The sequence below is a fragment of the Passer domesticus genome, chromosome 5 (genome assembly GCF_036417665.1).
Source record: "Passer domesticus isolate bPasDom1 chromosome 5, bPasDom1.hap1, whole genome shotgun sequence".
NCBI classification, from domain to species: domain Eukaryota; kingdom Metazoa; phylum Chordata; class Aves; order Passeriformes; family Passeridae; genus Passer; species Passer domesticus.
Window position 1 is genome coordinate 79456007 of NC_087478.1, and position 24574 is coordinate 79480580.

General features: G+C 39.8%; 1 long non-coding RNA gene across 3 annotated transcripts; it reads right to left on the reverse strand.

The window, feature by feature from the left end:
- Positions 1-10424: 10424 nt before the first annotated feature.
- On the reverse strand, positions 10425-23067 carry LOC135301112 (uncharacterized). 3 transcript variants are annotated; one of them, XR_010362843.1, is made up of 3 exons: positions 21528-23067; positions 18326-18474; positions 10425-10589 (listed from the first exon to the last, which is right to left on the reverse strand). It is a non-coding gene; the product is annotated as an uncharacterized LOC135301112 (long non-coding RNA). The 3 variants fall into 3 exon arrangements; XR_010362845.1 differs by lacking the exon at positions 10425-10589 and adding an exon at positions 11869-14327; XR_010362844.1 differs by lacking the exon at positions 10425-10589 and adding an exon at positions 11869-16375.
- Between the last annotated feature and the right edge of the window lie 1507 nt (positions 23068-24574).

The following is a 24574-nucleotide window of genomic DNA, read 5'->3' on the forward strand; positions in this document are numbered from 1 at the left end:
CAGAATAACCTTTCTAAGGAAGGTTGGTTCAGGCAAACAAAGGAAAGCAGACCAGAGAGAGCTATCCACAATCCAAATGTGAAAAAGAAGAAGGAACTCAGTGTGTCTGAAATCCTCACAGAAACTGAACTCCAGACTGAGTTCTGAACCAGAGGGAAAATGTCTGGACTGCTCCTGGCTGACTCATACACTCTATCCCAGCTTCAGAGCCAAAGCAGCGCAAATATTCCCAGAAGTCTCATTTCCATGCAAGAAATGACTCTTGAGAAGAGCTCGGGGATATGGCAGGGAATGTATCAGGTGAATGTGAGGCGTCTGTCATGGCATGGAACTCCAGGGAGGCTCCCAGTGACTGTGACAGATAAAACTGCCTCCAAGAGCTGTCGTGAGTAATTTTCTCCAAGTTATGATGAGGGACCACTCTGTACAACAGAAAAGTTTGGTGTTGTTACAGAAAGAAAGCACTCAACTCTTTGCTCATGGTCCTTATGGTGCCTGCACTCCCAAGTCAGGGAACACGGAATTACATCTCTTGGGTGTTCTGGTCTCTGTTTAATGTTACTTGGAGTTTGCCTCAGGAAATGTACACCTTCCATATTTGTCCCTTAGTCTAGCTGCTAGGGGTTTATGGATTTTTATTCCTTGTTCCTAATTATTGTTACAGCCATGAGGGAGATTATTTGACTGAGCTGACGGAGATAAATGAACCAACTGTTCACCCTGAGCACAAAACTCTCCAGCCTGAAGCTGCCTCCTCTGATGAGTTAAAAACTTCCCATCCAGCTGTTCCCACTGCTAATGCATCAATTACAAACCATGTAATTTATGACTGGGGCTGAAGCTGAATGTGTGATGATAAAAAGCCTTGCAGTAAGACAAGGGCTCCGTGACGTTACGAATTCTCTGGCAGCTCTCTCTGCACCATCCTGGGAGGTTTGCAATCAGCCAGTGAAGTAAAGCAGAGGACCTTTCTCCCTCTGGAGCCATGGGGAGTGCTGCCATTTATTTCAGAAGGAGTAGAATCAGCCCCAAACCCTTAATTTGCACATTACTTAATCTCTGTACTGAGAGCTGGTTGGCTGACACTTGCATTTGGAAGTCAAAGACTCTCTCCTGAAGTGCAAGAAACCTTTGCCATAATTTGGGTAAAGCTCAACACGTTTGTGATTGCTAGAGTTTGAGCTGTCACCTCTCAAGAGCTGCACTGTGTTTGATGAATGAGACTGTAATTGAATTCATGTAAATAAATTGCAGGTTACAAAGCAAACTGAAATGTTCTTACACATTTTGATGCTTCCATGTTGCTATCTGGCAGAGACAAAAAAGAAACAAGACACAGACAATCAGTCATTTTATAGCCACACTCTGCTTTTTATAGAGAGATATGACAGGTGTGTTTTATTACAATTGGATGTTTATTGACTGAGAGAGCACTAAACCTGAAATATTTCTTTTTCCTTGTATCCCATATTCATAAGAAAAGAAAGAGGGCGGGCACAAAAATATATATGTAACCACTAGAAACAAAATAATTTGTTTTGCCAGAATTTATAGAAGTGTCTGGTTTTTAGTTTCTCTTCCAGGGTTTTGAACTCTACTTCTGTGTTGGAGGGGGAACAGTCTTAACCATGTGGCTCATCCCAAAGCCTTCAGAGTTGTTGAGTCAAACATTTAAGATCAATACATTCCATTAATAATCACAAGCTGTTGATAAAAAAGATTCTGACATTTTTATTTAAATTTGGGGTTCACAGATTTAATGTTTCCTAGCAGAAATGTCAGAGGGAGAGGCTTTCTTCTTGTAACAAATGACAAGGATTTGAGGCATTCACAAGATTAAGTTAAGCTTCTGAAAAACATCAAATATTATAATAAAATCATTAAATTGAACAGAATTACTTTGTAAACTTTTTTTTTTAAAAATTGTTAATTGTGCTGAACTTTTATTTTGCAAATAGTCATCCTGGTTCCTGTTTTTAAAGACAGAAGGGCCTTGTTCAACTGTCCAAACTGATTAGAGAATGTGCTGGTCACCTGAAATCCTGCATTTGCATACACTTCCTTAGTTCTGATTGAATAATTATTTCATTAGCTGAGAAAACAAATTAATAATGCTGATATCAATTTTTTGGTTGCATAGTTCCTGTTACAGACTTCAGAATTGTCTCACAAACTCGACCAGGCACAGCAAGCTTTTTCTGTCCTACAGAAGGTGCCCATGAGATAGATTAACTTCCATCCAGTTTTCAGATAAAAATATGGAATGCCCAAGTTCCTAATTGCCTCAGCCTAAGACAGATGTGTCAGGTCTACAGCTGCATTTCTTCATTTTGCCTTAAGGCAGCCCAGTCCCCGTGGTAATATCAGCATTTGAAACACACATACTACCAAATCAGAGAGGGCCTTCCCTGAGCTTGTTACAAGCTAACAATAATTAAAAGGGAGATTAAGCTCTGTGGTTTTTGTGATCATTAGTCAGCCAGTGATGGGTTTCATTCTGAGGTGGTCACAACTCTTTGCTCAGCTCAGAGATTCTGAAGCAAGAAGTTGCCCAGCACAGCACACCTTCTGCTTTCTTGAACAGAAAAGGCTGGGGCATGGAAAAAGCACTTGGGAAAACTCCAGTCTGGAGGTCACTGCCTTTTAGCAGAGCTGGATGATTGAGAGGTCTTTGAGAGCACTATACTTTAAGGGCTATCCTACCATCAGCCTGTTCAGCTGAACTTAATTTTCCCTTAGTTCTAGAGCCGAGCAAAATCACATGGCAGAATCATATGTTACAGCCATATGGCACAGTGATTTTTACACAGATAGCAGCAACAAGCTGATACTCTGTGTATTCTGACATATTTATAGCCCTGGTATAATGATGCAGGAGGACAGCAGTAGCCTCCAGAGTGAGGAGATAAGATGCCATCCAGTGAAGTACAAGCATAGAATAGTACTAAAGATTTCAGGGTGATAAACTATTCACCCAGTGAATGAGCCAGGCAGAGCTTATTTTATATTAATTAGATAATTTGGAGTGTGAATATTTGTGTATTGTCACTGTACTACAACTAATTAACTGCGTGTTGTGTATTAGTTAACACGTTAAGATTTTAATTAGACCCAAAAAAATCTTGGCTTGCGTGTTCCTCCTTCTCCAACAACAAGATTTTGCACATAAATCTCTCTCCCTCAGTCCTTCATGTTCTTTCTTTCCTTTAGATTGTGATGCCTGAAAACTTTTCCTACTCCTTTGTAAGTGCACTCACTGACACAGTGATGGGCCCAAATAAGTTTTGTCCTCTCCAGGGGCAGTAAGAGGCCACCCATTTGACCCCCAAAAATCAAAGGTGTGTCCAAGACAGACAGCCCCTGCCCTCGCTGTGCCCATCACCAGTGCACTGTGCACATCAGAGCTCAGCTCCCCTCCATTCCCCTGGGAATCCAGGGAGCACCAGCCCTTCTCCTTCCCTCCCTGACCCTGCACACAAGGGGTGAGCAGGGGAAGGGGCACTGGGTGGGGAAAAGCCCCCATGCCACACTGCAGGTGACAGGCACAAAGGGGCAGAAGGGGTCCCAAGAAGCATCTCCTGCATCCTGCTCCATCGGCGCCTCTGCACCCAACCACCACGGAAAACTGGGGAAACCTGAGCTGCCCTCCCCTCCTGACCCCTGCCAGGGGTGCTTTGCAATGAGCTGAAGGAAGAAATTGAGCTTGCACACAATGATAGCCACCCTGTTTGCTTACAGAAACATTTTCCCACACCTTCTCTGGATTCAGTTTTAATAAGGGTGAGATTCTCAAGGCTGGGACTTGTCCTCAGGCATATATAGGTATCCAGTGCCTAGCACAGCCAGGGCTCTGTGCTGAGAAAAGCCTCTGTATCCTACCAAACCAGGCAAAACTGTGACAAAAATAATGTCAGTCCTTCCTCTTTACATGAGCCTGTGTTAAAAGAATAAGCAAGTGCTTGGCCAAGAGAAGAATTTCTTCTTCCTTTGGAGTGGTGTCAGCCAGCAGAATTCACCACTCCAAAGAGCACCCGGACTGCTGTTGAATTTCAAAAAGGGGGCTTGAATGGTCTCGATCAGGCGATGCTTGTGGCTGGTGCAGCTGTATGGAGACAAAAGGAAAAAACTGAGAAGGACTGAAACTCGTATAGAATGACACGGATGATTTAACCCCCAGAATGAGCAAGCTAAGGACTGGGAACCCACTCATGTTGCAGATATTTCTGGACTGTAAGAAAAGCAGGAAGAGGAGGAATCGCCAAGTAAAATAAACAAACTAATAGTTACTGGAAATAACAGAATAGATAATCTGGAAAATTCCCTGGGAGGACTGAAGAGCTTTCAGATTCCAACTGTAAAACAGAAACTCATGCCAGGAATGTACACAGCAGGCATTGATAGCCTACCTGATCTAGCAGGAGTGTATTTCAAAGATTTGCAAACCCACAGTATTTGTAGATTTCTGGGACCTGAAAGAAATGTTGCAGATTTGTGACTGATTTTTCCTTGCACTTAAAACTAGGGGGGTGTATTGCTATAATTTTGATGGAGGTGAGAAAAGTGAACTTCAGATGTCTGAAGCATCCCTCCTCCTCCTCAGTCTGAGAACAAAAGCAAAGCAATCACAAATGAGACTTAGCACACACACCCACCAGAGAGGACTACAGCCAGCTTTGCATTCCTCTCTTATTCTCTGCCTCCAAATTCCACCCTCCCTTCTGGAGAAGTGAATTGTTACCTGCAGGAGAGTGAGACATGGTGAAGATTTATTTAGGTATAATTACAAAACACACTGAGATCCCGAGATGACAAGTGTGCTAAAACTGAATCCAAAGTCCTCTGAAGCCCAGAAGGATATCTCTAATTTATGGGACAATGGAGCAAGCCCATATATACTGCAAAATTACTACTGAACTTTACAGAGTAAATGGTTGTGGCAAAGGATAAGTCAGGGTGTGCACAGCACTGTGAAACCAGAATTAATTACCCTTTCATGTGCTTTTGCATTGTATTATTTCAAAGATATATTCCCTGCCCAAGTTATGGGCTGTTAAATTACCAGCGCAGAGGCTGCAACAACTGAAAACAAACCAGGAACAATGGTTTGAGCTTCCCTGTCTGTGAGAGCAGGGCAAATGGCACAGGCTGTTTTTCAGTGCTGAGTTGAACATAACATATATAACATGTGACAGCAGCCCCAATCAAATCACTATAGCACAGAGACAATGCTCCCCCAGCGTCAGGCTCCCCGTGCTGAGAGCAATTTTCCATTAATTTCCCTCATTTGTGAGGTAGATGATAGAGCAGTTGTGAAGGAGTCCAAAAGCTTCGTGGTAAATGAAAAATTTTCTGGTGTGATTAATTTAATGTGCTTCTCCCAGGAAGGACAGGCAGAGACAGATTGAGAGCTTATTTCTTTAGGGGACAGACAGACAGACAGGTTCTGTTTCTCAGTGTTGTCAGCACCCTCCATTTACTCACAACTGAACACACACAATAGATCAGATTGTCCTAACAAGGACACCAGAATTTTCATTCCAAGAATTTTCATTGCAGCTCCATGTGTAGCTCCCCCAAGGAGGTACTGACCACAAAAGTGGGAAGTTTTAAAGAAAATTATGTTGTTATGAGTGAATTCTCCCTTTAATGGGGTTAGCTCCCATTGGCCACTGACATGACAGGCACTGGCACACCCTCCTGTGCAGGAGTGGAGTGAGCTCTCCTGCTTCAGGCAGGGATGAACTTCTGTGGGCTCTTTCCTGCAGACAGCAGCTTGCCCAGGCCAGTGACTCCAGCTGATGGCCACTCATGGCCAAAGCTGAGATTTGATGGACCTGATTCTTGTTTACTCTGCTATAGAAAGCAATGTACTTTAATTTTTGCATTTACTTGTATGGGTATTTTGTTGACTTGTTTACACTTATTGAAAAGCCCTGAAAAACTGCAAGAATTGGACTAAAAGAGGTTGTACCATAAATGAGAGCTAGCAAAATGAAGTTGGCTCAGGTTGCTAAATGACTCCTACAGTTGAGTTTTGAGTATCTCCTAGAAATGAAAATTCCACAACCTAGCTGTGCCTGTGTCCCTGTGATGACTAACTTCATGGTAGTTTTAATTTTCCTTTTATCCACTTGGAATTTCCCATGTTTCAGCCCATCATTTCCCATCCCTCCCTTGTGCACCTCTGAGCTGTTCCTGACTCTGGCTGCTCCACAGACTTTTCTTTGGTTGCTACAGACAGCAGTAAGGTCTCCCCCAGACTTTTTCTCTTTTCAGGGTGAAGAAACACAGCTTTGTTAGACTCTCTTTGTTCATCATAGCACCCAAATAAATAATCTTAATGACCTTTCACTAGATTCACTTCCTTTTGGCCATACTGCTCTTGTGTTCAGGGGCCCAAAACCAGACACACTGGTCCAGTAACACTGCAGGAGAAATGGAATCACTCCTAGTGATCAGCAGCTACCTCCTCCAGGTCAGTCCCCAGCCTTGTATCCCTATAGTTATTTCATGCTTAGCTGTATTTTTCAAACATTTGTACATTAAATTCAGCTGCTGTTTTGCATTTTAAGGAACTTGGAATGTGGTCAATGTGTGTCCATTGCCATAGTCTGGCTGCTGCATAACCTCGGTTTGAGTGTGTTCCAGCATTTCTGTTCTACCAAAGAATAATATGGCAATGTCTACAAAACCTGAGAGTGAGTAAAATAAAAATATTGAGAAAAAGATTATACATGCATACATATTATTTTTAATAACATGTTATAATGATGCCTCAGGTTTTAGCTTTTCTATTTTTCAGATTCTGTGCTGCTTTAGTGTGTAGTTCTGAGATTCATATTATGGGATGGTGAGCTCTGTGCACAGAGACAAAACAATTCCTGCTCCAGCTGGGCACCAAGGACAAATGATCCCAATCTCAGCCCAAGAGCACAAACCCCGTGGGCTGCAGAGAGAAAAACAAGCAGGATGGGACTGCACGGGCTGCAGCTGGGGTTGGACACTGAACTGCAATGTGCACATGGAGCAGAGCTGAGCCCAGGGAGAGACCCCGGCAGCGCTCGTGCATTTTGGGACCATTTGGGTTCATCCTGGGTGCAGCCCTGGCTGGGCTCTGCTGCTGCCCGTGGTGCATCCATGGAGGAGATCCTTTGAATCAATCCTTGCTTTATTCTTTAGCTCTGTCCAGTCTCTGTTCTAGGGCAGCTTTGACAAGTCATCAAATATAATACATCTTAATAACATTAATATTCATTATATAATTGTTTATTATTATTATTGTTGTTATTGTTGTTGTTGTTATTATTATTATTGTTATTATTATTATTATTATTATTATTATAGCTACAATATAGTAGTTCTATATGATAGAACCTGTAATCGTAATAAAGAGCTCAGCAGTGTAAGAAATCAGGTCTCAGAAATCTGGGGGAAATGAAAGGATTCATATCAATGTAAACTGTTTTGCACTTGGGTTTCACTGACTTTTGCATCCAATTAAGTGCAACCATTCCAGCTTTTCTATCTTTGGGAGTGTCACTGTCTTAGGGAATATAAAGGATTAATTGCATAGTATAGAATGATTCTCTGGGTATGAATAAAATTCTTTTGTTGCCCAACACAGAAACAGTGTTCAAAGTGTATTTATTCTAGTGAAAAAAACCACCCATATTTCTGAATAACAGCTATAAGAGAATGATAGTCTCTTTTAACAGGAGACCTGTTCTTCAACAGGGAGGCTTTCCTCTTATCAACATCTTTTATTAAAGTTTTATTTTCATATTAGGAAGATATCATTGCTGCTATTAAACAAAGCTTTATGGGCTAAGGGTTGGAGTAAAGTAAGACAGAACTTGATTAACTGATGGCAAGATTGAAGTTTTTGATGTGGATTTCACAATACATTGGAAATAAAAAGCTCACAGTCCTTATCATCACTTGTCAGCAAGTGATTTCTTATATTTTTCATCCTTATTGATGTATTTCATTGAGTTTACAATGTTATATTGACCTTATCCTGGTTCTAGTCATCAATTTCTATCTTTAGGATATTTAAGGATAGTAAATCTTTAAAGTTATTGCAGTAGACCTTTCTCTTTAGAGGATTTATTATTTTCTACTAGAGGAATGAGATTTTTAATGACCCACATTTTAAATTATTTCTCACTTATAGGCAGTTTCGACCATGTAGGAATAAAAATGAAGTACAGGTCTCCTCTTGAGCCCCACAAGGAGAGCAATAACACCTGACTATTTATAGCGTTACTGCTTGCATTAACTTAAACTGTGGGAATATGCCAAAGAAATTGCATTTGATTTCTCATTAAGTTCCATAAATTTTAGTATGTTTTATTTCACCTTGTTGGGACTCATTCTCAGGTTTTGTTTTGGTTTGTTTTATTTGTAGCTCTGTATTGATATTTGGGAATAGGAAAAGTTGGCTGTCAGATATGTTTTTATGGGTCATAACAGGGGATAAATTAGAATTATCTTTTTTACCAATGAGACAACTTTTGGATTCATATGAAGAGCTGCAGATACTTTCATTTTTTTACCAGCAGCCAACACTTCATTAGCTCAGCTCTTGCATTCTGTGGGTTCCAGGGCTGTGTTGTCACAGCTGCACTTATTACAAAAGGAAGTTTGTCATTGAGTTAGAGATATAAAGCAGAAAAGCATTTCTTTAGCTTACGGAGTTATAAAGTCAGAAAGTATCAGGCTTCCAAACTGAAATATTATCTGTACTTTTAAGGCACTATAAGCTCAGAGCAGTGAAGTTGAGGAATTTGGACACTGAACAGTCCAGAGGATGCCCTCACAGGAGCTCAGCTCTTTTGATTTTTTCAAAGCTACCCTCTTCACCTCCAGTACTGTATAGATAATGTATAGCTGCTTTTATGGCTGCTAGAGTGAGGCTTCTGGGGCTGCCTGTCATATCCATCCACATCAGCATTACAGCTCCTGGACAGGGCATTTCTTTTCCAGCCTCTTTAAGTGCTTTTTGGGTATCTTGCAAGAGAGAGTTTAGAAGGAGAGCAGCACCTCTGCAGCAGAGTCCTGTCAGTGCCAGAATGTTTTCCTGAATGCTCACACACTTTCATGTGCAGCAGGGAGTCCTGAAAATATGATACAGAAACAAGAAACATGGACACTTACGAGTCAAGATTTATTTTTTCATTTTAAAATTGATGGCAAATTTTACTCAGAGTGCTTTTTTCAGTTGGTTCAGTTGGTGCAATTTTATGAGCATAAGAGGATCATGTGTATTAGCTATCAGTGGGTGTAAGTATATAGATACTGCTCACTAGATCAGTCTCTCAAAGTTGTGAACACTAAAACCCAAGCTCACTCAGACCAAAACCCAAACTTTAACTCCCACAGCACTCAGGGTGCAATAGCCAAAACATGAAAGCTTAACTAGTGAGCTCAGAACATTTGTGTTTTGCAATTGAATAGTACAATGCAATTTCCAGGTAATTCTGAACACCCACCAATACATACTTAATATTTGGATACTGAGATGGGATAAAAACCAAACTACTGTAGCTACAAAAGGATGCTCTAAGACAAGCCACTCAAAATCCTCCCACTCTCCTACGACTGTTACCACCATCTTCTAAGCAATTCTGGAACCTCAGCTGTTCAGAGGAACAATTCCTCATGCATCCCTGACCTTACTCATGGCCACCTTGGGATCTGTAAAGAGTTACTCTGTGGGAAATGGAAAGATAGAAACTTCCACAGACACAGGAAGGTTTGATTTGCAGCCTTAGGAGAAGCTTGGATTGATGTAAAAAATACACAGACATTAAGCAGGAAAACTATAAACTTATGTTTCTATAGTTGTAAGTAAGAATATGCCTTAAATAGCTGAGAAACTGTATTGATAAGATGGTGAAGGGTTTATGATGTAAGGGTGTGGTTGTGTGGAGTAAGCTAAGAGTTTAGAAGTTATAATAGAAGCATATGTATGTATCCGTGATAGCAGCCCATTGGATAAATGTATCCACAGTGCAGCAGATGTGAGTAAAGGTGATGGGTTAGAAAAAGAAAATAAACTTTGTGGCAACTGTCCATTGGATTAGAAAGTTCTATATTGTCTTTTAACCAGGAACTTGTGACTATTTTGAGCTATGGCTGACTGCTTGCTCTCTTAAATCTCACAGCCTCTGAGACTGATGTTTATCTGAGCAATAAATCGTTTTTAGCCTGACTATGGTCCCATCCCTTCATTAAAAGCAGAGATAATAATATTGCTGCTTATCAATTTCCTAGCCCAGTGAGTCCCAGGCAGGCCTTCAGCTCCTGCTGAGGGCAGCAGAGGTGGAGAAGGGGCAGCTGAGGATCAGTGGGGGCCCCTTCCTAGGGCTTTAACACACGTGAGGGTTAAAAAGGAAACAGAGAAATAAACCAAAGACACAACATTTGACGTTGGAGAGGAGCCTATTTGTTTTTAATACACCAGAGAACGAGCTGAAGCATGGAACAGCCACGTGTAAAACATGAAGTTTGCTTGCAGAGCTGACCTTGGCAGCAAAGCAGCAGAGGCCTGAGAGAGGACACCAGTTCTGCATCCAATTGCTGAGAGACTGAAAACAAAAGCAAAGCAGTGTTACAAGAAAGCTGTCCTCTTCCTCCTCATTTGCAAGGGTTTGAAACAGCCCTCCTCTGAAATCAATCTGCAAACATATATTCTTACCCACATTAGAAACATGACACATTTTTGCAACAGGATTTATCATCTTGGGCCGTGCTGTGAACCAGACCATCTCCAAAATAAAATTACTAATTTGATCTATAGAGGCTTTAGACCACACTATTTAAATTGTTCAGTCTAAAATTTTCCTGGATCTTGTAAAGAATATTAAACTTAATTTGGCCACATATTAAAACAATAAAAAATGTTTCAAAACAACCAAAATAGCATAGATAGGTATGACTCTGTTCCCTTGTCTAGACAAAAAAATCAAATGTATTTGCAACAAATGTAGATTTAAAAAAATAAAACAATTCTATGTTGTCCTCATACAATATATCTTGCAGTGTCTTACAAATATAATTTAATTATATTCTAAACTATATCCATTGTAGAAAATAGAGAAACAGATAACACACTTTCCTAAGATACTTATTCCTGCTATAAAAATAAATGAAAATACCATATACAAATTCCTGTCTGGTATGGCGTCTGTATTTCAGGTACTTGCTATGACAGATTTTGGGGTTAAATTCCCCCATTAATTTTAAAACCTCCTTTGCCAAAGCACAGCATGAATATCAATACATACTGCCACATTTTCCTCATTAATCTTTCAACACAGGCAAGCCACTGATGAGGCACGGTGAGAACTTAACCCGACCTAGCACAAGCTGGTGGCTCCCAAGCACAGGACGTGATCTGGCTGGAACAGGCAGGGCCATTTGATACCAAATTCCAGGGAGATAACACTGACCCAGAAGCCTGAACACAAGAATGGTATTTTTAGTTGCAGACCAAGAGGCTGGAGGTTCAGAGTGACCTTGCAGCTCTCTCTGATGCCGTGGCACCGGCAGCAGCTTCACCAGGACATCTTCTCCCTGCAGCTGGACCAAGCACACTGAGCCAAGGGGGGAGAAAATACAGGAGGATGGACAATTGCCCAGTGTTCAGGCACACTGGCACTGCCTTTGCTGTTCTTTTGAAATGTTATTTGTTTTTCTGTATCAGTTTAGTATGAAACGTTCCAAGAAATTGATGTCCTTAATTTAAGCACAAAACAGAAACAGACTGAATACAGAGTCTGCCTGAAGTGAGGGAAATGTGTTGGAGGGATAGGGATTTCTCTTTCTATATGCATTGAGTAGTTGAGAAATCACCAGCTGGATGTAATAACCCGACCTGCAGCATCAGGAATTTGCACACTGGATAAGCCTCCTCATCATTTAAAAGTTTTATCACTTTATTAATAACTTTATTCATTATATGCAGATACATAAATACATTTACAGGCTTCAAAATCAAGCTCCCCTTGCGATAAACACTCAATATTCATTCTCACTCCTATTATTTTCCTTTGTGAAGTGCTCTGCTACAAGGGCAGAGATGACACAAAATGTAACAACCTGTTTATAGTCAAACAGAAGGAAATCTAAAGGATCCCATTTTACAGATACTGTCTGAAGCAGAGAGAGTATGTCACTTGACAAATTACTCAGAAAGCACAAGGAAAAGATGTAAATAAATGGTCTGCTGAATTCTGGTTGAGTCTATGCAGCCTTCCCCAGCTGATAACAGCTGGGTTTGTACTGGCAGCTGGAAACAAAACCTCCTGCCCACTAAGAAATTATCAGGAGCCATGAGTTGATTTCTTATCACAAATTCAATATGGATAAACCATTTGTTATTGCTAATGTTATTTGTGTCATCATGGCTCCCAGAGAACAAAAATCCCATGACACTGAGATCATGGGAAAGATTGAAAATAACTCCCTTCATCAGTGAATCACAAAACTGGAATCTGCAAAGTGTCTTTGAGGGGAAACCATTTAATACTTAAATTATAAAAAAGTTCTCTCAGAAAAAAAAATAATTGATATCTATAACAGAATCTTTGGCAAAATTGTTATATATATATATATATACACATATACATACACACACACATATATATACAATTAATAATTTTAAACATATATAGTTGTTATATTGTGTAAATATCACAAATTATGCAATCTAGCTGGGAAATAATAAATGAAGACAGTTTCGCTGTAAATCTCAGCTCTTAAGGTGCACTTGGATTCATCTTTCATTTTTCTTCTCAGTGAGACCTAATAACTTTTCAAAAGTGAGGGTTGAGATTCTTCAGGGCCTGAAGTATCAAATAAAACTATTAAATGCTGAAAGTTTGAAAATGAAGCTGCAGCAATTAGTGGTGCTGATTTAATGATTTCAATGTTTCTGGCCAAATAGGAGGGTGGCTATGAAGGCAAGCACCACTGGGGCAAAGACAGTCTCTGCTTTCTCTCCTAAACAATCATAGAAATATCAACAGGCAAAGTTCTCCTGTTGGCCTACTCCAAAGCAGAAAAATAACTGCAAAATAAATGCGACAATAGTTGTGGGGCCAGTATTTGATTGGTTTTGCTTAACATTTCCCCTTTATTTCCTCCTCTTCATTAAAAAAAAAAAATGGAGCAAACTGGAGGCTGCTGTATGGATCAGATAATTTTCATGCTGGTACCTGACTCCCAGCATTGCCTCACCACTTGGAACACTGCTGATTGCTTATAAAGGAAAAATAAATCTATTTTTCTGCAAGAGTCCCTTCACACAATGTAGGCACTCTACTGCAAATGTAAATCTTGCATCAAACAGTTGCTTGAGCAATCTCAGCATGAATCACCAGCTGCAGGGGATTATCTCCATCAGAATATGTGCAAAGGAAGAAGAGGCCATTTCTTAAGGGAGCTGCATATGTAACATAATAGTTGTCTGTAATGAAAAATTTACTTTATAATTCTAATCAACTCAGTTCTACTGGAAAAGAAGCTTTTCACAAGAAAGGTCTGCAGGTGTATCAAAAAATCACTTCAATTTGGGAACTAACTGCATTTATTTCCATCATGTCACTTAAAAGTATCTCAAAATAAGCAACATAATTTATTGTTTCATTATTGTGCAAGTACTTTTCAATGACAGTAGGTTTGCTCATTCTAGAGTGTAAATAAATCTGAGCAATCTTAGCTGACAGTTCTAAGATCCTGATATTGAAAAAAAAAAAATTGCAGCAGAAAGATGAGTGGAACATTCCACATGGAAAGCAGGTAACTTTGGAAAGGAGACAAGGTTTTATGGTTCAGGACTGCTGAGTGTGTGACCTCCTTGAGGAGATGAGCCAGTAGTGAAGCCCCTCTGCCAAAACCATCTGTCTTCAGCCTCAGTGTACTTTGCCCTGGACACTCTGAGCTGCTTTTCTGAGAGGATGCAGCTCTTTAGCTATAGTGCAGATAGCGATGCTCGGCCAATATTAAAGAGATTAAAACTTGCTGATGGCTTTGAAGATTAGGATCTGACCCTCAAATTGGCAGGCAGAGTAGACCTGAAGCTAAAAAGATCAGACACAAAATATCTGCAGCTCTTAATCCCCCTGAAAATAAGACATTGCATTCTTCAGCAGCAAACCCTGGTGTTGTCTTTACCTCTGGACAACCATGGTAACTAATGGGCTGCTGCAGTCAGGATCTCTTCTGGCAGGATACCAGGAAATGGGGTCGAGATTAAGGATGAGCTTTGGCCATGCTGCTTCTGAACTTAATAAATTGGCTGATATTTCTGATCACATCAACATCTGGATGGAAAGAAGAAAATATATTCTAACTGCACAGATAGCTCTGGGAGGCAGCTACTGTTGTTTTGGCACAGCACACCATTAATCTGAATAACTGGTTCTTCATTCAAGCACTAAATACTGTGGAATTTTTGATGCTGAATCCTTCTGTGGAAAATTACATATCCAAACAATTATACTTGATGTATAGTTGGTATCACTCCATTTTCCCCAAGTGGTATCATGTAACTACTGAAGCAGGATTTCTGTCCAGGGCAACTTGGCAGGAAAGGAATTCTTGCTCCTTACTGATCTCAAAAAGCTTTAGCTAGGGCATGCTGGTTTTGGCTGGGGTAGAATTAATTTTCTTCCCAGTGGCTGGTGTGGGGCTGTGTTTTGAATTTGTGCTGGGAACAGTGTTGATAACAGAGAGATGTTTTTGTTATTGCTGAGCAGGGCTAGCACAGAGCCAAGGACGAGCGAGCGGCTGCGCGGTGCTTGGTGCCTGCCTGGGTTTAAGCCATGGCAGAGGAAGTGACTGACTCCCAGGTAGCACTGAGTGGCCAAATTGTTCATTAGCCTGTTCCACTTTGTGCTGTAAATGGGTTTTCTGCATCAATGGTTAGAAATTCCATCAAAATGCCATCAAAAGTTTGAGTATTCACATATAGTTTCTATCCTGTGCCACAGGAAAGTCTTGCCCTTTCTGTGCATCATTACTCTCTGTGGTTTAATAATATCCAGTTAATCCAGCAGCAGAAATATTTGCAAGCCTTGCTACTTCCTGAGAATGATTTTTGTTTAAAAACAGAGGGATGAAATAGTGTGATAAATGGGGAGGCTTCCAGTATACACTGTTATCATCAGGCTCCTTTTGCTTCCAATTCATAGTGGACTTACTTCTCTGAAGGAAGCTTGTGCTTTCCATTAATAAATATATGCTTCTTTGGCAGTCAGAAGCCACGCCAGCTAGTTTTGTAGATTGTCATGTTCTGGAGGACAAATGTGACAGCTTTGTTGTATGTGTAAAAGTAATGCATAGAGCTGGGAATCCCCCATCCCTGGGAGTGGCAATATTGTCTGCAAAACAGGATATTAAAAAACCCCTGTAAAACAGTCAACGCACATATGACTGCTGGGGGTGGATTGCAGGAGGTTTCTGCTTTTATTGCACCATCTTTTCTTCAATTAATTGTGTTTTATGTGAGTAAATCTATGTGATTTATGTGTATGAGTAAATTTATGTGAGTAAATATGAGCATTTAAATCTAGCTAATAAAGATTGTGGAAATAGAAGTAAGTGCCCAATCTACTTTCTCTAAGATATGACTTTATAAATGCCCAGTGGATTAACTGGAAACAAGTGGTAATTTCAGTTACCACTACAAATACTCCTGATTTTTTTAGTCATTGCTCAATAATCATATCCAAGACTCATATTTCTAAGGTGTTTAAAAATCTGAAATACCATACATTTTCCAAATTATTTGGAATTATTGTAATTAATTAAATTATAATTTTAATTAGAAATCACTTAATTGCCAGGAGCAGCTACATGTCTTTTGGGAAGCACCTAATGCACGTGGAATTTCTGTAGAAGGGATAATAGCATAGAAACTTTCTTCAGTCCTGGATGGAGTATAATACAATGAAATATTTTGGTAGAGTAATGGGTTTGTGATGAAATTACACACATTACTGTCAAATCTCCGCTCAGAGGAGGTATCAGAGCAGCGAGAGCAGGACTGAAAGATCCCACATTTCCCCGCAGTGCCCCAGCAATGACTTTAGCCCTGTTTCTTTGCCTTTCTGTCTTAACTCTCAGCTGAGATTGCCCACAAAACACCCAGATAAAATGAGGGAGGTGAACCAAAAAAAAGGCTCGCTGGCTCACTGAATAAATGCCACCCGATCAAAGAGGTCGGGTTGTGCAATCACTGCTAATGGCCCGTTCTTCTCAGTCCATTTGCTTCCTACTTGGAGCGGATGGAAGATGCTGTGGACAGGTTGTTGGAGGGTGCTTCAGAACCCTGAGCTTACAGATGCCTTTGGTCTTTTCCAATCGGTACCTGTGAAATGCAAAACCAGCAAGAAGAAAGGACCTGAAGGAAGACAAAATTTGCACCGTGATGTTTCCGGTCTCTGCTCTTGGGAGTGCGTTTGTGTTGGTGGTTCAGGAAAGCTGTTTAATAAGTAAGAGGGTAAGCAGGTCACAAACACACTTCTGGGAAAGCCACTGAATTAATTTTTTTAATGATAATGCAGCAATGATGGAGAAAAGTAGGCAAAAGACATTTGAGATGACCCTCTATATGAAAATGTCAAAGGAACATCAGAAATGCCCATGAAGACACACCATTATATTGCATCATTTGTGCCAGAGAAACTGACTTAATCTTCTAAAGAAAGACTTTTATTGCCTCCTTCTCCTGACTTGGATTCCTGGTGGTGATACAAACCAGTCCAAATGTGAGCTAGGTCAGAGGGATGGCAAAATCCGGGAAAAAATAGAATTCATATCTCATCCTCACTCCAGAGTTGTTCTTCTTGCAGAGTACTAAAAAAGAGACCCACAAACTTTTCTTCATCAGTCGTAACAGTGGCTGCTAATGGCAGTGCCAGATCTCATTTAATTTTGCATTTCTGTGCCACAAACGTATGTCCTACACTTCAGGAAATTTCACACTATACATGCAAAACATGGGCTGAAAAATCACTTTCCCCATCCTGCCCCATAATAGTTAGAAAAATCTGCTGTTTAACCAGAGAAAAAATTCCACTGCTGATTGATTCCTAGGTCTGTTTAGCTGATTATAATTCCCCAACCTACCCTTATGTGATTCACACCCATACATCTGCTCTAGCTTCAGCATATAATTGTTATTCCATACAGACAGCCCAGTATTTATTCAAACAAGGGTGCTCTTGTGCATTTCTCCTTTTTTAGCTTCTCTAAAAAGAGTAAATCGGTCACGATACATTACATTGTATGTGTGTGTTTGTGTGTGGGAATAAAAACTAATTTTATCATCCTCTCAAAGGCAGCAGTTGATTACCAAGACAGAATAAATAAAAGAAGTATGTTAAATGGAGTACTGTACATTTACATGAGAGACAGGGCATTGCAGCTTTCTCTAAAATACTGTGGCTAGTTAAAAAAAAGATCATGGTTTCTGTTATTTTGCTTTCTATATTATAAAACAAGTATCTGCTCTCTTGCAGATCTGTTGCTACAGCACAAAAAAATCTAGGCCATGACTCTGTGACACTGCAAATCTTTGATTCCAATGTTATCATTTTGTTCTGGGAGAAGCAAAGAAGATGCTGGTGGAAAAAGCAAGTTGGTACTGCTTGGATTATCTCCATAAAAGAAGCTGAAATGAGTTTAAAAACATTTGTGGTCTGCCAGAGTCAGCTGATTTGGCTCTCAGGAGTTTGTATGAACTGTTGGTTCATGGGTTTTTTGGCTTGTGTCTGTGTTAGGACTTGGGAGAGTTCAATGAACCCAGATCTCAAAGCAAAAATATTTAACCTTCATTTTCTAGTGGAAATGGGGTTTAAAAGCTAATTTTAGTTTTCTGGAAAATATTTTAGAAGTAATCTTAGACTCATTTAACTTGTTTTGTGAAAACAATCCAAATATAGACTTGAAGAGTTGGAAGTTTGGCTTTTGGCTTAATGCATTGTACAAGTAGTGATCAACTTGTAAAACATTTTGAAACTACAAGCTTAATGCCAATCATGTTGTATCTGGATGTGGAATCTGAGCTACTTTCAGTAACATCCGTCAAGATAAAAAACACAGCATTGGTGGGGTTTTTTTTGGTAGAAATATGAAGATTCTCAGCAAAGGAATTAATAGAGGTTTCATCTTGAAACCTTTGTGCTTCCTATCGCTGTTTTCCACGGTGCTTGCAGTCAGATCAAGAGCCTATGAATGCATTATGCTTGTTTTTATCTCTCAATCTCATTACAGCTCTGAACAAACATCCAGTAACTGTGTTTCGCTCCAGACTCACCTCCCTTTGAGTACTCCGCGTTTCACAAATGGAATCAAACCAGCAGCTGCCACTCCTGAGCCCAAGAGACTCGCAGGCAGTGAACTGAAATCTTGCACAGAAAGCCAAGACGCAGCTTTCATCTGACTCCTCTGCATTGTCATCAACTTCTGCGGGAGAAAAGGGGCGAAGGGAACACATGAATTTAGTTAGCAAAGCATTTGCAAAGCAATAAGGACGATGTCCAGCAAATCAGCTGTGGCTGTCACGGAGGAGCTGATAAGAGGCAGGAAAGACAGGTAATAGAAAAAGCCAAGGGAGGTATCAAAGCCTGGTTAGGAACCCCGGGGCAAAAGCCTGAAGTCCTTCTGGAAGGTGGGGTTACTGCAGCTCCTGCAGTGACCAAAATATTTCACTTCCAGCCATCCACTCAGCTGCAGTCAGCAGTGCTACATGTGCTGGGGATCTGACAGATAAGATGTTGATCTGACAACTGTTTAGAATAAACAGTTGAATAAACAGTAGAATAAACTGTGTAGAATAAATATAATTTTTTTTCAGTAGAACGAAATGAATGAACTAATACATAACTTCAAAACTTTCTGTCCATGTATTTTAACTCTCAGAAGAAGAAGGAAGGCTGTGCAGAGGATGAGATTCAATTGTGTTTGGCCTCTCCTGTGGTGCTGTCATAGGAGGGCTTTGACAAAATAACTGATAGCAGGTTTTGGTCCTTCAAGTTGGCACATATTTGTCTAATGATCTACAGATGGAAATCTCTGTAGCTCTTGCCAGCTGTGGCAATAGCCCATTTGCAGGTGCTGGGCAGATTTTTAATGGACATTTTCTTTTTTTGACTGTTACACTACAATGTAACATGCAGTTAAATTACTCATATCGTTTCGGTAGGTTACCAGCCATTACTTTCCAAACTCTGCTCCCATTTCCCACTTCACATATGATTGCTTGTTCAGTGCCTCGAATAAGTGAGATACTAGAAGCATATTTTTGATTATAGTGTTACACTCACATTAATTATTTTTAGCCATATTATTTATATAACAAAATATAAAGCTGAAAATCCCAGATATGCTTACTGTGACACAGAGCTTTGCCTGCAACCTGTTTGCAGCTGTCAACCCTTAAGTGGTCACAACGTTCATGGGATTTGCAGGAGCTGTGGAGTGTTACTGGCTCTGCAAAATGACTTTTTTTTTCTTTGCCAGAAAAATTCCTTCCCAAAAGCCTGCGCTTGATGAAATTCCCGCACAGGTTCTCTTTAGAAAATCAAGAGTGCCCCAACTATCTCAGGGAACGCCTCTGACACGCAGGAATACGCTGCTTACTTTGGATTTACTGTCCCCACAAAGATGTAAATCACGAGCACAAAAACCGAGGTAAAGGATTAGCTGTAAAACCGGGGTGGGGAGAGACACGATAAGACGACAAGCAGAACGAGAGAATGTTATCCCGGCTGACAAAGAACTGGATATCTCCGCTCCAATACTCTCGCAATGAATTCCTAGGCTATGCTCCGGTGTTCAGAGCCAAGTACTCAGTTTCCATAGAAATGCAGCACTTTGAGATAAGGCCTAAGATTAACTGCTTAATGACTTTTCCTTACGTGGCCCGATACTTATGCCCTTAGAGTCAGCCTTTGTTGTTAAACTTCAAAGGCTCTTGATGGGTCTGAAGCTGCCTTGGGAACCTGTTGATTTCTCCCTGCTTCATGCCCAGCCAGCTGATGAACCTCTAACTGTAAGCAAAGATGGTATTTTCACCTGGAATCAAGCAGTAGGGGTGTCCACAGATTATTTCTTTTTCTATTTTTACCAATCTGAGAGTCAGCTACTTCTAGCCCAAACCTAAACTGCTCTGTCATATGAAGCTATTTATATACTTATATTAAATGATCTATAAAATCTGAATCACACTGACTTTCACATGCAAATAAGGTTCTTGTTTTTAGCATCCGAAATGGCAGGTGACCCATTACTGTTATAGACTGGATTGGACAAGGCTGTGAGAAGAACTAAAGCCTCCTTCCACCTTGCCAAGCTGTTCCTGCGTCATCAGCAAGAAACAAAAGGAAAGAAACATGAAATACACTTTTGGGAATCCCAGTCTGTATGTTACATGTCATAGTGACGTGGATGTGCAGCAGCAAATGGGGAAGTTTCACAGAAATCCAACTGGAAAATAACCATTGCACTAATGAATTTCCCAAATATTTGCATAAGCATCATGAGTAAATTTCTATTCAATACTAATGAAGGTACTGCTTATCTTTTTGACTCACTCCAACATTAAATATTTTCAGCTCCTTGCAGGTATATAATTGTTATGCATCTTGGGACAATAATCTTTATTCCCCAAAATCTCAGTAACAACAAAAAAAACACCTTTGCAAATTTTTGTCTTCCATCTCCTACGTGTAAAAGCATGGCCACCATCTTCCACCATCAGTGCTATTAATTTCTTTTAAAGTTTGATCATGGCAAAAGACCAAAACCCCACAACTGTAGTTACTCCAAGCATAATACCATGAGCCAAATGAATTCATGATCTAATAGTGATGACATTGGTGGATTCAGTCCAGAGACAAATGCAGCTTAAAGTTGTTTTGAAATGGAACATATTCTCAAATCTCAGAAGAGCAACAATATTTCTTTAAAAGTTGAGATTTTTATGGCCCGAGGATGGAGAGAATAATATGAATCGCTGTTTATGCAAAGAAATTGTATAGAATCTAGTATTTTTTTCCAAATAGCACAAATATATGTCACATATGAGTAATCTTTCTTACCTTTTTCTTGCTATCCTCTATTTTCAAGCTCACCTATTTTTCTGGTGTGCTCTAAAAGGGACACACAGTCTAGTACACAGTAATTTCCATTGTGAAAAAACCCAAATTTTCTATTTTTCAAAACTAAATTATTGTGCAAGTAGTAGCAGAAAAACATTATTGTGTTTATAGTCTTCGCAGTGCCAGACTTGCTTTCATAAACCAGCAAATATCACATTGTCTGGTGAAGAGAGGCTCACAGTCAAGTTACAGACTAAGTATTATTTATTAGAAATTAGAGTATTTTACACCACTAATATTATTGGTACAAAAATTGCACTTGCAAGTGGGTGCTAAAAAACAGAATCTGAAGAAAATCTGCAAGATTGTTCAAAAAGTGATTAAAAAAGGTTTATAAACAAGCCTGACTGGTGTTACCTGGATTAGCTTCTGTCTTTTCAGCAAAGCTTTTACCCCCAAAAACAAGGAAAAATCCCAATGTCCTTTCTATGTCAGATCTGTTCAAGTGCTCCTAGGATAGGAGGACTGTCTGCTATGCCTGATTTTCAGAGCCTGATGTTTGAATTAGTCCTTTAGAACAGCAAGTATAAACATCTTGCATTGTGAAAAACACCTTCCAAGTGAAAACATCAAAGCAGCCTACAATTATGAGCCAGCTCAGCTAAAGCCTGTTCCTGTAAATTTGCCTTGCTGTTTCTTAAAGTACAGTAAGCTCACAGGGAGGTATTACAGCTCTGATGATCCTTGGAGAATAAGAATTTTGCTAAGCTGTTTCCTGGAAAGCAAGTAAACTGACAGGCAATTTTAATTCTCCTTGAGCAGAGCTTTACAATTGGATTTGGTTTTATTATGAATGGAAATTCTTTTTGCAGAGGTAAATGTTTATTTAGCTAGCCTGAGATATCAAGTGGGTCCAATATGAGGCTGGAAAAGAAGCAGCAAAATAATATTATGTATGTTTTTATTTTACATTCCTTTATTTCCTTTAGCAACATTATGTTCTGAAGACATTTGGATAGAAATTTCCTTTTCATCTCTCCTCTCTATCTGGCCAAAACTACCAACTGTTGCCTCTCAAAAGACAGAAAGGGGCCTGAAGGCTGAGGAACAGAGAAGCCATTATGGCAGAGGTAAAACACTTTTAAATATCCCTTATTGGTTTTATCATTCTGTGTCTGGTGCATGATCTGAACGTGCTGGACCCCTGCCCTCCAGACAGATGGAAAGGCTCCTGACAATGTTAGGAACAATGTTCTCCTCATAAGAGCAAATAGTTTTGAGATCCTGGCACTAACATGGTGGTTAAAGAATCCATGATTCTTTAACGTGACCTCACCAGGAGAGGCAGGAAAAAAGGTACAAATGCAACTGTGAGGCACACAATTGATAAATCTCCCATTTATCCTCCTGTCCAGCTTCCATTTCTCCTGCTAAACCACTTCTCCTTGCTGCTGCCTCAAACTCCTCTTCACACTCTTCCCTATTCCTCTACATCCCATTTCCCTGTCTAATCCCCTTGGCCTCTATCACACAGATAAATTGTACTACCAAACTTGCACCAAGAAACAGAAATGGATCCCAAATTTCTACCCAAACGTTCTCAGGGTACACTGTAGTAGACTGTCCTACCACAGACACCCACCAGAAGAGTGTCTGTGGTCCAGCACTCACATTCCCTAGATGAATGCTAAAAGAAGCCGCAGGAAACTAGAAAAAAATATGTTCACTTGCTGTGAAAAGCTGATTTAGAAAGGATTCTTAGACTAGAGGCACACTGATGTATTATTTGTGAAATATGATTACATCTGCCTTTTATCTTTCATCTTGTTACTCAGTGCTAATTGACTGCTCAAGGCTGGCACTCATTTTTAATTATCCCCTCGGTGGAAACCCAGCAACAAGCTCTGCAACTGCTCTCACATATCTGCACGCAGCATCTGTAACACATCATCCTTCAGCGAACAGCAAGTCCTCTTCTTTTTCTTTAATTCTTTTTTCCCCCTCTAAATTAGCTGTAGAGATTAGTGAAGAAAAAAAAAAAAAAAAAGGAAAAAAAGGTAGAGAAATCAGTGTGCCCAGAGACTACATTGAATGTTTCACCATTCATTAAAATAACTCATGTCTGAGGTCTACTAACAAAGGGTCTGCCCTGCTGCTGTGCCTTGGAGATTTCCATTTACCTATATAGCTAATTAATTTTAGAGAATGAAGCATTTAGTAACTTCTCGAGTGCTGTGCCCACACAGCTGCCAGGCACGAGCTGAAATAACCATCCCATGGTCACCCCGCAGTGGGAACTCGGTCAGAGCGTCACTGCACTAATAAATACGTAAGGAGCTCCACTCAGCGGTGAGACAATGTATTTCCAGCTCTGATACATGCAAGAGAAGAAAGGAGTCTTTGGAAAAGTAAATACGTATAATTAACACATCTATTTAGTTGACTTTCTGCATTATTCATTGTAATCATAGCACTAGAATCGTAACGTTTCAATAGGATAACTTTATTTATTGTCAGCAACATTTCTGAGAGAATTCAATCACTGGAACATGACACATAGTTGCCCTTTTAAAAACAATAAAACTCAGTAATACCTCATATTTCTTTTTTATTTTAAGCTTGCTAAACTTCCATTTGTAAGGAATAACTTTTTTTTCATCTTCCCTTCTTTTTCTTCTACCATGTCTAGATTTTCTTGAAAAATTTAAGCCTACTTCACAGTTTCTACCTCCTCTAAAAAAATCTGTAGTAAACAAAGCAGCTACAGAGGGTTGTGCCCTTGGAGGGCACAGAATTAGTTTTATTTTTTAAAAAAAATTATTCTTAAAGCAAACTTTTTCAGACTGTGGGGAATAAAGTATTTAAGTGGAGGTGCTACCAGGGAGAAAGTCAGACTGCTGCTAAAGAAACAGTCTGATTGAATCCTGAGTTAGGCTTAGCACCAGCTTTGGAGACTTTAAGAAAAAATGTAGACAGGTTTATTTTCAGAATTAATTCCATATCTTCTTAGTCATATTTTCCAATACCCTGTAGTTCTGCTTGGCCTAGTGGGGTGTTTAGATTTCATAGGTTTCCCATGTCCATAATTTTTCTCCTTTTCTGATTTTCAGCTACTTACTGGGAAATTTGAAATACTTTTGCTTTTCTGTGTCTGTTAAGGATTTTGTGTTGTCCTAAGTGGATGTCATAAGCTTTGTGCAGGTGGAAAATCACGCTCCATTTAAGAGAAGACAAAATCAATCAAAGCTATGAAATCATTAAAAGTAAACTTCCCCAGACACAATCTTCCAATTCTTTCTGTTTCTCAGCCTTGAATTCTAAGCAGGTAATTTAAACTTAATACAAAGTTTTTCTTTGTACTGTTCCTTAGGATCATTTTTTTTTTCCACTGAAAAAGTTGACAACATCAGTTACCAGGAGAGTTTGTAAAAATGTAAACCCAAACAGCATTTCTAGCAAGGAGA